Raw genomic sequence first — 10,000 nt, 5'->3', positions numbered from 1 at the left:
TTATTATATTATATATTATATGGTAGGCTATCACCATCACCTACCATATATTTCATATACATATAAATATTTTCATATCCATATATATTTTTTTATATTCATATATTTTCATATATGTTATATGCATATGTATTCATAACCATATGCTCATATATTAATACTGGCGGTCTTCTGTTTAATATAATATTATTTTAATATTATATTGGTAGGCCGAACACCACCTACCCTATATACCTTTTTGAACACGGTTTCGTCAATCCGGTCATTTATTGTATGGGAAGTATGACTTTCCCACACATATTTGGATATCCATACGATTGCATATCCATATGAAAATATTTTTAATATTTTTAATATATTTTTAATATTTCCATATTTAATATAATATAATTAAATTATTATATTATATATTATATGGTAGGCTATCCTCATCACCTACCATATATTTCATATACATATAAATATTTTCATATCCATATATATTTTTTTATATTCATATATTTTCATATATGTTATATGCATATGTATTCATAACCATATGCTCATATATTAATACTGGCGGTCTTCTGTTTAATATAATATTATTTTAATATTATATTGGCAGGCTGAACACCACCTACCCTATATACCTTTTTGAACACGGTTTCGTCAATCCGGTCATTTATTGTATGGGAAGTATGACTTTCCCACACATATTTGGATATCCATACGATTGCATATCCATATGAAAATATTTTTAATATTTTTAATATATTTTTAATATTTCCATATTTAATATAATATAATTAAATTATTATATTATATATTATATGGTAGGCTAACATCATCACCTACCATCTATTTCCTATACATATAAATATTTTCATATTCATATATATTTTTTTTTATATATTCATAGATTTTCATATATGTTATATGCATATGTATTCATAACCATATGCTTATATATTAATACTGGCGATCTTCTGTTTAATATAATATTATTTTAATATTATATTGGTAGGCCGAACACCACCTACCCTATATACCTTTTTGAACACGGTTTCGTCAATCCGGTCATTTATTGTATGGGAAGTATGACTTTCCCACACATATTTGGATATCCATACGATTGCATATCCATATGAAAATATTTTTAATATTTTTAATATATTTTTAATATTTCCATATTTAATATAATATAATTAAATTATTATATTATATATTATATGGTAGGCTAATCATCATCACCTACCATATATTTCCATATACATATAAATATTTTCATATTCCATATATATTTTTTTTATATTCATATATTTTCATATATGTTATATGCATATGTTTTCATAACCATATGATTATATATCAATACTGGCGATCATATATTTTATATATAATATTATTTTAATATTATATTGGCAGGCCTACACCACCTACCCTATATACCTTTTTGAACACGGTTTCGTCAATCCGGTCATTTATTGTATGGGAAGTATGACTTTCCCACACATATTTGGATATCCATACGATTGCATATCCATATGAAAATATTTTTAATATTTTTAATATATTTTTAATATTTCCATATTTAATATAATATAATTAAATTATTATATTATATATTATATGGTAGGCTATCACCATCACCTACCATATATTTCATATACATATAAATATTTTCATATCCATATATATTTTTTTATATTCATATATTTTCATATATGTTATATGCATATGTATTCATAACCATATGCTTATATATTAATACTGGCGGTCTTCTGTTTAATATAATATTATTTTAATATTATATTGGTAGGCCGAACACCACCTACCCTATATACCTTTTTGAACACGGTTTCGTCAATCCGGTCATTTATTGTATGGGAAGTATGACTTTCCCACACATATTTGGATATCCATACGATTGCATATCCATATGAAAATATTTTTAATATTTTTAATATATTTTTAATATTTCCATATTTAATATAATATAATTAAATTATTATATTATATATTATATGGTAGGCTATCACCATCACCTACCATATATTTCATATACATATAAATATTTTCATATCCATATATATTTTTTTATATTCATATATTTTCATATATGTTATATGCATATGTATTCATAACCATATGCTCATATATTAATACTGGCGGTCTTCTGTTTAATATAATATTATTTTAATATTATATTGGTAGGCCGAACACCACCTACCCTATATACCTTTTTGAACACGGTTTCGTCAATCCGGTCATTTATTGTATGGGAAGTATGACTTTCCCACACATATTTGGATATCCATACGATTGCATATCCATATGAAAATATTTTTAATATTTTTAATATATTTTTAATATTTCCATATTTAATATAATATAATTAAATTATTATATTATATATTATATGGTAGGCTATCCTCATCACCTACCATATATTTCATATACATATAAATATTTTCATATCCATATATATTTTTTTATATTCATATATTTTCATATATGTTATATGCATATGTATTCATAACCATATGCTTATATATTAATACTGGCGGTCTTCTGTTTAATATAATATTATTTTAATATTATATTGGCAGGCTGAACACCACCTACCCTATATACCTTTTTGAACACGGTTTCGTCAATCCGGTCATTTATTGTATGGGAAGTATGACTTTCCCACACATATTTGGATATCCATACGATTGCATATCCATATGAAAATATTTTTAATATTTTTAATATATTTTTAATATTTCCATATTTAATATAATATAATTAAATTATTATATTATGTTATATGCATATGTATTCATAACCATATGCTCATATATTAATACTGGCGGTCTTCTGTTTAATATAATATTATTTTAATATTATAATTGGTAGGCCGAACACCACCTACCCTATATACCTTTTTGAACACGGTTTCGTCAATCCGGTCATTTATTGTATGGGAAGTATGACTTTCCCACACATATTTGGATATCCATACGATTGCATATCCATATGAAAATATTTTTAATATTTTTAATATATTTTAATATTTCCATATTTAATATAATATAATTAAATTATTATATTATATATTATATGGTAGGCTATCACCATCACCTACCATATATTTCATATACATATAAATATTTTCATATCCATATATATTTTTTTTATATTCATATATTTTCATATATGTTATATGCATATGTATTCATAACCATATGCTTATATATTAATACTGGCGGTCTTCTGTTTAATATAATATTATTTTAATATTATATTGGCAGGCTGAACACCACCTACCCTATATACCTTTTGAACACGGTTTCGTCAATCCGGTCATTTATTGTATGGGAAGTATGACTTTCCCACACATATTTGGATATCCATACGATTGCATATCCATATGAAAATATTTTTAATATTTTTAATATATTTTTAATATTTCCATATTTAATATAATATAATTAAATTATTATATTATATATTATATGGTAGGCTAACACCATCACCTACCATATATTCCATATACATATAAATATTTTCATATTCATATAGATTTTTTTATATATATTAATATATTTTCATATATGTTATATGCATATGTATTCATAACCATATGCTTATATATTAATACTGGCGATCTTCTGTTTAATATAATATTATTTTAATATTATATTGGTAGGCCGAACACCACCTACCCTATATACCTTTTTGAACACGGTTTCGTCAATCCGGTCATTTATCGTATAGGAAGTACGACTTTCCCACACATATTTGGATTATCAATACGGTTGCATATCCATATGAAAATATTTTTAATATTTTTAATATTCGTGAGTTTTTAAATAGGGACAGAAGGAATCTCTTGAATTGAATCATGCGCGTCACTAATAAGATGACGAGGCATTTGGCTACCTATGCGAAAGTAATTCAACTCCCGCCGTCTTAAGGTTTAAGACTTATAACAATATATGTTTAATATTTTTAATATCCGTGAGGTTTTAAATAGGGACAGAAGGAATCTCTTGAATTGAATCATGCGCGTCACTAATAAGATGACGAGGCATTTGGCTACCTATGCGAAAGTAATTCAACTCCCGCCGTCTTAAGGTTTAAGACTTATAACAATATATGTTTAATATTTTTAATATCCGTGAGGTTTTAAATAGGGACAGAAGGAATCTCTTGAATTGAATCATGCGCGTCACTAATAAGATGACAGGGCATTTGGCTACCTATGCGAAAGTAATTCAACTCCCGCCGTCTTAAGGTTTTAAGACTTATAACAATATATGTTTAATATTTTTAATATCCGTGAGGTTTTAAATAGGGACAGAAGGAATCTCTTGAATTGAATCATGCGCGTCACTAATAAGATGACGAGGCATTTGGCTACCTATGCGAAAGTAATTCAACTCCCGCCGTCTTAAGGTTTAAGACTTATAACAATATATGTTTAATATTTTTAATATCCGTGAGGTTTTAAATAGGGACAGAAGGAATCTCTTGAATTGAATCATGCGCGTCACTAATAAGATGACAAGGCATTTGGCTACCTATGCGAAAGTAATTCAACTCCCGCCGTCTTAAGGTTTAAGACTTATAACAATATATGTTTAATATTTTTAATATCCGTGAGGTTTTAAATAGGGACAGAAGGAATCTCTTGAATTGAATCATGCGCGTCACTAATAAGATGACAGGGCATTTGGCTACCTATGCGAAAGTAATTCAACTCCCGCCGTCTTAAAGTTTAAGACTTATAACAATATAAATGAAAAATATTATTTTCATTTTTCACGTCACTAATAAGATGACGAGGCATTTGGCTACCTAAACGAAAGTAATTCATCTTCCGCCGTTATAAGGTTTAAGACTTATAACAATATAAATGAAAAATATTATTTTCATTTTTCACGTCACTAATAAGATGACGAGGCATTTGGCTACCTAAACGAAAGTAATTCAATCTCCGCCGTCTTAAGGTTTAAGACTTATAACAATATAAATGAAAAATATTATTTTCATTTTTCACGTCACTAATAAGATGACGAGGCATTTGGCTACCTAAACGAAAGTAATTCATCTTCCGCCGTTATAAGGTTTAAGACTTATAACAATATAAATGAAAGATATTATTTTCATTTTTCACGTCACTAATAAGATGACGAGGCATTTGGCTACCTAAACGAAAGTAATTCATCTTCCGCCGTTATAAGGTTTAAGACTTATAACAATATAATGAAAAATATTATTTTCATTTTTCACGTCACTAATAAGATGACGAGGCATTTGGCTACCTAAACGAAAGTAATTCAACTCCCGCCGTCTTAAGGTTTAAGACTTATAACAATATAAATGAAAAATATTATTTTCATTTTTCACGTCACTAATAAGATGACGAAACAGTTAGTAGGCCACAATTAGTAGGGAAACGTGGACAACCCGTGATAAATCCTTATATGCTTTCTTAGATATAGCATATAAAGATTTTTTATACTAAATATACATATTTACACATGCATATTTACATTTTTTTTATATTTCGAATCATCAAGCAAAGGATAAGCTTCAGTGGATCGCAGTATGGCAGCTGCTCAACCACTTACAACACCTTGCCCGTTACAAAAGTCGTTTACAATTGATTCTAGGCTTTGTCATTGTATTAAATAATGTTTTCATATGTAACTAGCATGGCATCAGGTGATCAAAGATCCTCCCAATTTACTATGTTACAAATTACATTGGCATCACATCCATTGTCGTTTAAAATATAAATAATAAACTTTAAATGGTTTAGAAGCCATACAATGCAAATTGCCCCTTATTTATCATTGCAGTCCAGCACGGATACGACCTTAGAGGCGTTCAGGCATAATCCAACGGACGTAGCGTCATACCACTGTTCGCTCGAACAAGTATTGTGCCATTGGTCCGTACCTGCGGTTCCTCTCGTCCTACGCAGGAATGCTGTCGCCACCACGGTTTGTCATTAGTAGGGTAAAACTAACCTGTCTCACGACGGTCTAAACCCAGCTCACGTTCCCTTGCATGGGTGAACAATCCAACGCTTGGTGAATTTTGCTTCACAATGATAGGAAGAGCCGACATCGAAGGATCAAAAAGCGACGTCGCTATGAACGCTTGGCCGCCACAAGCCAGTTATCCCTATGGTAACTTTTCTGACACCTCTTGTTAAAAACTCTTTAAACCAAAAGGATCGATAGGCCGAGCTTTTGCTGTCCCTGTGTGTACTGAACACCGAGATCAAGTCAGCATTTGCCCTTTTGCTCTATGTGTGGTTTCTGTCCGCACTGAGCTGGCCTTGGGACACCTCCGTTATTATTTGAGAGATGTACCGCCCCAGTCAAACTCCCTACCTGGCAATGTCCTTGAATTGGATCATACCTGAGTAATTGGAGTTATACCAAATTTTCAAATCGATAATACATGAATGCATCTCTCATTAAAGAATTTGTTTGCGATTATATAACAAACTCGTGATACTTTGATCAAGAAGCTTGCATCAAAACCCAATACCATAAGATATAATAAATATATCCGTATAATGGCTAGGAAATGATACACGTTCCATTTAATCAAGTAAGTAAGGAAACAATAAGAGTAGTGGTATTTCATTGTCGATACCAAACCGAAGTCTAATATCTCCCACTTATTCTACACCTCTTATGTCTCCTTACACTGCCAGATTAGAGTCAAGCTCAAAAGGGTCTTCTTTCCCCGCTAATTATTCCAAGCCCGTTCCCTTGGCTGTGGTTTCGCTAGATAGTAGATAGGGACAGAAGGAATCTCGTTAATCCATTCATGCGCGTCACTAATTAGATGACGAGGCATTTGGCTACCTTAAGAGAGTCATAGTTACTCCCGCCGTTGACCCGCGCTTACTTGAATTTCTTCACTTTGACATTCAGAGCACTGGGCAGAAATCACATTGTGTCAACACCCGCTAGGGCCATCACAATGCTTTGTTTTAATTAGACAGTCGGATTCCCCAAGTCCGTGCCAGTTCTGAATTGATTGTTAATTGATAATCGTTATAATTAATAAGAACTAATTGGTTTGACCCAACTAGTATTCTTAAAAATTTTAGCAAGAAAGTTCCACAATTGGATACGTAACTAAACTATCCGGGGAACAAGTTACAACCATAAATGATTATAACTCTATTTACCCAGAACGAGCACATAAACCATATTATTGTTTCCCAATCAAGCCCGACTATCTCAATCTTCAGAGCCAATCCTTATCCCGAAGTTACGGATCTAATTTGCCGACTTCCCTTACCTACATTATTCTATCGACTAGAGACTCTTCACCTTGGAGACCAGCTGCGGATATTGGTACGGCCTGTTGAGAAGTTTGCGTATCCCCACCATAAATTTTCAAGGTCCGAGGAGAAAATATCGACACAACAGTATATGTCATGCTCTTCTAGCCCATCTACCATATCTCTCTGCGAAAGACTTCCATGGTAGTACGACTATAAAACAGAAAAGAAAACTCTTCCGATATCTCTCGACGGCTTCTTTATGGTCGTTCCTGTTGCCAGGATGAGCACGAGGCCCATATTTAATAACAAACGGATACTCAACAGGTTACGGAATTGGAACCGTATTCCCTTTCGTTCAAAATTATTCAAGTATATAATTTTCACAATAATTGTAATATTTATTTTTACTTGAAAATTTTCGGCTTTCGCCTTGAACTTAGGACCGACTAACTCGTGATCAACCACTGTTCACACGAAACCCTTCTCCACTTCAGTCCTCCAAGGTCTCATTCGATTATTTGCTACTACCACCAAGATCTGTACCAATAGCAGCTCCATGCAGGCTTACGCCAAACACTTCTACGCATACCATTGTACCTTCCTACTCACTAAAGTTTCAAAATTTATATTACAAGTAATATAAATCATCTACTTTAGCGGTAATGTATAGGTATACAACTTAAGCGCCATCCATTTTAAGGGCTAGTTGCTTCGGCAGGTGAGTTGTTACACACTCCTTAGCGGATTTCGACTTCCATGATCACCGTCCTGCTGTTTTAAGCAACCAACGCCTTTCATGGTTTCTGCATGAGTTGTTAATTTGGGCACCGTAACATTACGTTTGGTTCATCCCACAGCGCCAGTTCTGCTTACCAAAAGTGGCCCACTGGGCACATTATATCATAACCTTAAACTTCATATCAAGAAAGTTAAGGTTCTTACCCATTTAAAGTTTGAGAATAGGTTAAGATCGTTTCGACCCTAAGGCCTCTAATCATTCGCTTTACCAGATAAGATTATTTTATATAACATTAAAATGCACCAGCTATCCTGAGGGAAACTTCGGAAGGAACCAGCTACTAGATGGTTCGATTGGTCTTTCGCCCCTATACTCAATTCTGACAATCGATTTGCACGTCAGAACTGTTTCGGTCTTCCATCAGGGTTTCCCCTGACTTCAACCTGATCAAGTATAGTTCACCATCTTTCGGGTCACAGCATATCTGCTCAAGGTACGTTCCAGTTAGAGGTATAAATAATATAAATATTATTATACATAACTATATAGAACGCCCCGGGATTGTGTTAATTAACTATAAAATAGTTAAAAAACTAATCCCATTAATAGTCAAGTTAATTACGCTATTAGGTTTATATCCCAATAACTTGCACATATGTTAGACTCCTTGGTCCGTGTTTCAAGACGGGTCCCGAAGGTATCCTGAATCTTTCGCATTGTTAATCATACAAGTGCATATAATAAACACAAAAATCAATGATAATTATGCCATTATATAATTCCGAAAAATTAACGCACTGTATTCTTATTAATCTATCAACACTTTATCAAATTAATGACATTTATCCTATGTTAAAATGCAAGCATAATAATTTGAATAAACTATAAGTCATATTTTATGATAAATTATATATGTTAATAGATTACAATGTCCTTATATGGAAAAAATGCACACTATTTCTATAATATTATTTAAATATTATAACTTTAATGATGAATTTTCCATAATGGATATTCAGGTTCATCGGGCTTAACCTCTAAGCAGTTTCACGTACTATTTAACTCTCTATTCAGAGTTCTTTTCAACTTTCCCTCACGGTACTTGTTTACTATCGGTCTCATGGTTATATTTAGTTTTAGATGGAGTTTACCACCCACTTAGTGCTGCACTATCAAGCAACACGACTCTTTGGAAACATCATCTAGTAATCATTAACGTTATACGGGCCTGGCACCCTCTATGGGTAAATGGCCTCATTTAAGAAGGACTTAAATCGTTAATTTCTCATACTAGAATATTGACGCTCCATACACTGCATCTCACATTTGCCATATAGACAAAGTGACTTAGTGCTGAACTGATTTCTTTTCGCTCGCCGCTACTAAGAAAATCCTTGTTAGTTTCTTTTCCTCCCCTAATTAATATGCTTAAATTCAGGGGGTAGTCCCATATGAGTTGAGGTTGTATAAAGCAATGTATATATATATAAACAATATATCTCTATGAAGAACAATATATTTGATATATTTTCAATTTTCGCATCTTTAAATAAGAGACAATTCTAGTTAAAAAAAATTTAATTTTTTTTATGCTAGACATTTCTCAGTATTATTTGAATTGAAAAAAGAAAGAATTGTATATCTTCATTTTTTCTTTTATAAATATTTGAGATAATTGCTTTTATATTTAATATTATGAATATATAAATATATCCAATAATATACCATATGCATATCATTATAAAAATATATAATAATAAGCAACTTTATTAGCATAGTCTTACAACCCTCAACCATATGTAGTCCAAGCAGCACTATAAAATTAATTAAAGTACATAACAGCATGGACTGCGATATGCGTTCAAAATGTCGATGTTCATGTGTCCTGCAGTTCACACGATGACGCACAGTTTGCTGCGTTCTTCATCGACCCATGAGCCGAGTGATCCACCGCTTAGAGTTTTATAAATATATATAAA

The 10,000-nt window shown here is 31.5% G+C and overlaps 2 non-coding genes across 2 annotated transcripts; both read right to left on the bottom strand.

Moving 5' to 3' along the window:
* Window positions 1-5,536: 5,536 nt before the first annotated feature.
* On the bottom strand, window positions 5,537-9,486 carry LOC138927320 (large subunit ribosomal RNA). Its single transcript, XR_011443838.1, has one exon. It is a non-coding gene; the product is annotated as a large subunit ribosomal RNA (ribosomal RNA).
* Window positions 9,487-9,804: 318 nt separating this feature from the next.
* LOC138927324 (5.8S ribosomal RNA) lies at window positions 9,805-9,983 on the bottom strand. The gene has a single exon (XR_011443842.1). It is a non-coding gene; the product is annotated as a 5.8S ribosomal RNA (ribosomal RNA).
* Between the last annotated feature and the right edge of the window lie 17 nt (window positions 9,984-10,000).

Source organism: Drosophila bipectinata, unplaced genomic scaffold (assembly GCF_030179905.1).
Source record: "Drosophila bipectinata strain 14024-0381.07 unplaced genomic scaffold, DbipHiC1v2 scaffold_219, whole genome shotgun sequence".
In the NCBI taxonomy this organism is placed as follows: Eukaryota; Metazoa; Arthropoda; class Insecta; order Diptera; family Drosophilidae; genus Drosophila; species Drosophila bipectinata.
Note: the sequence above shows the minus strand (reverse complement) of the source record. Positions and strands in the feature narration are given on the sequence as shown.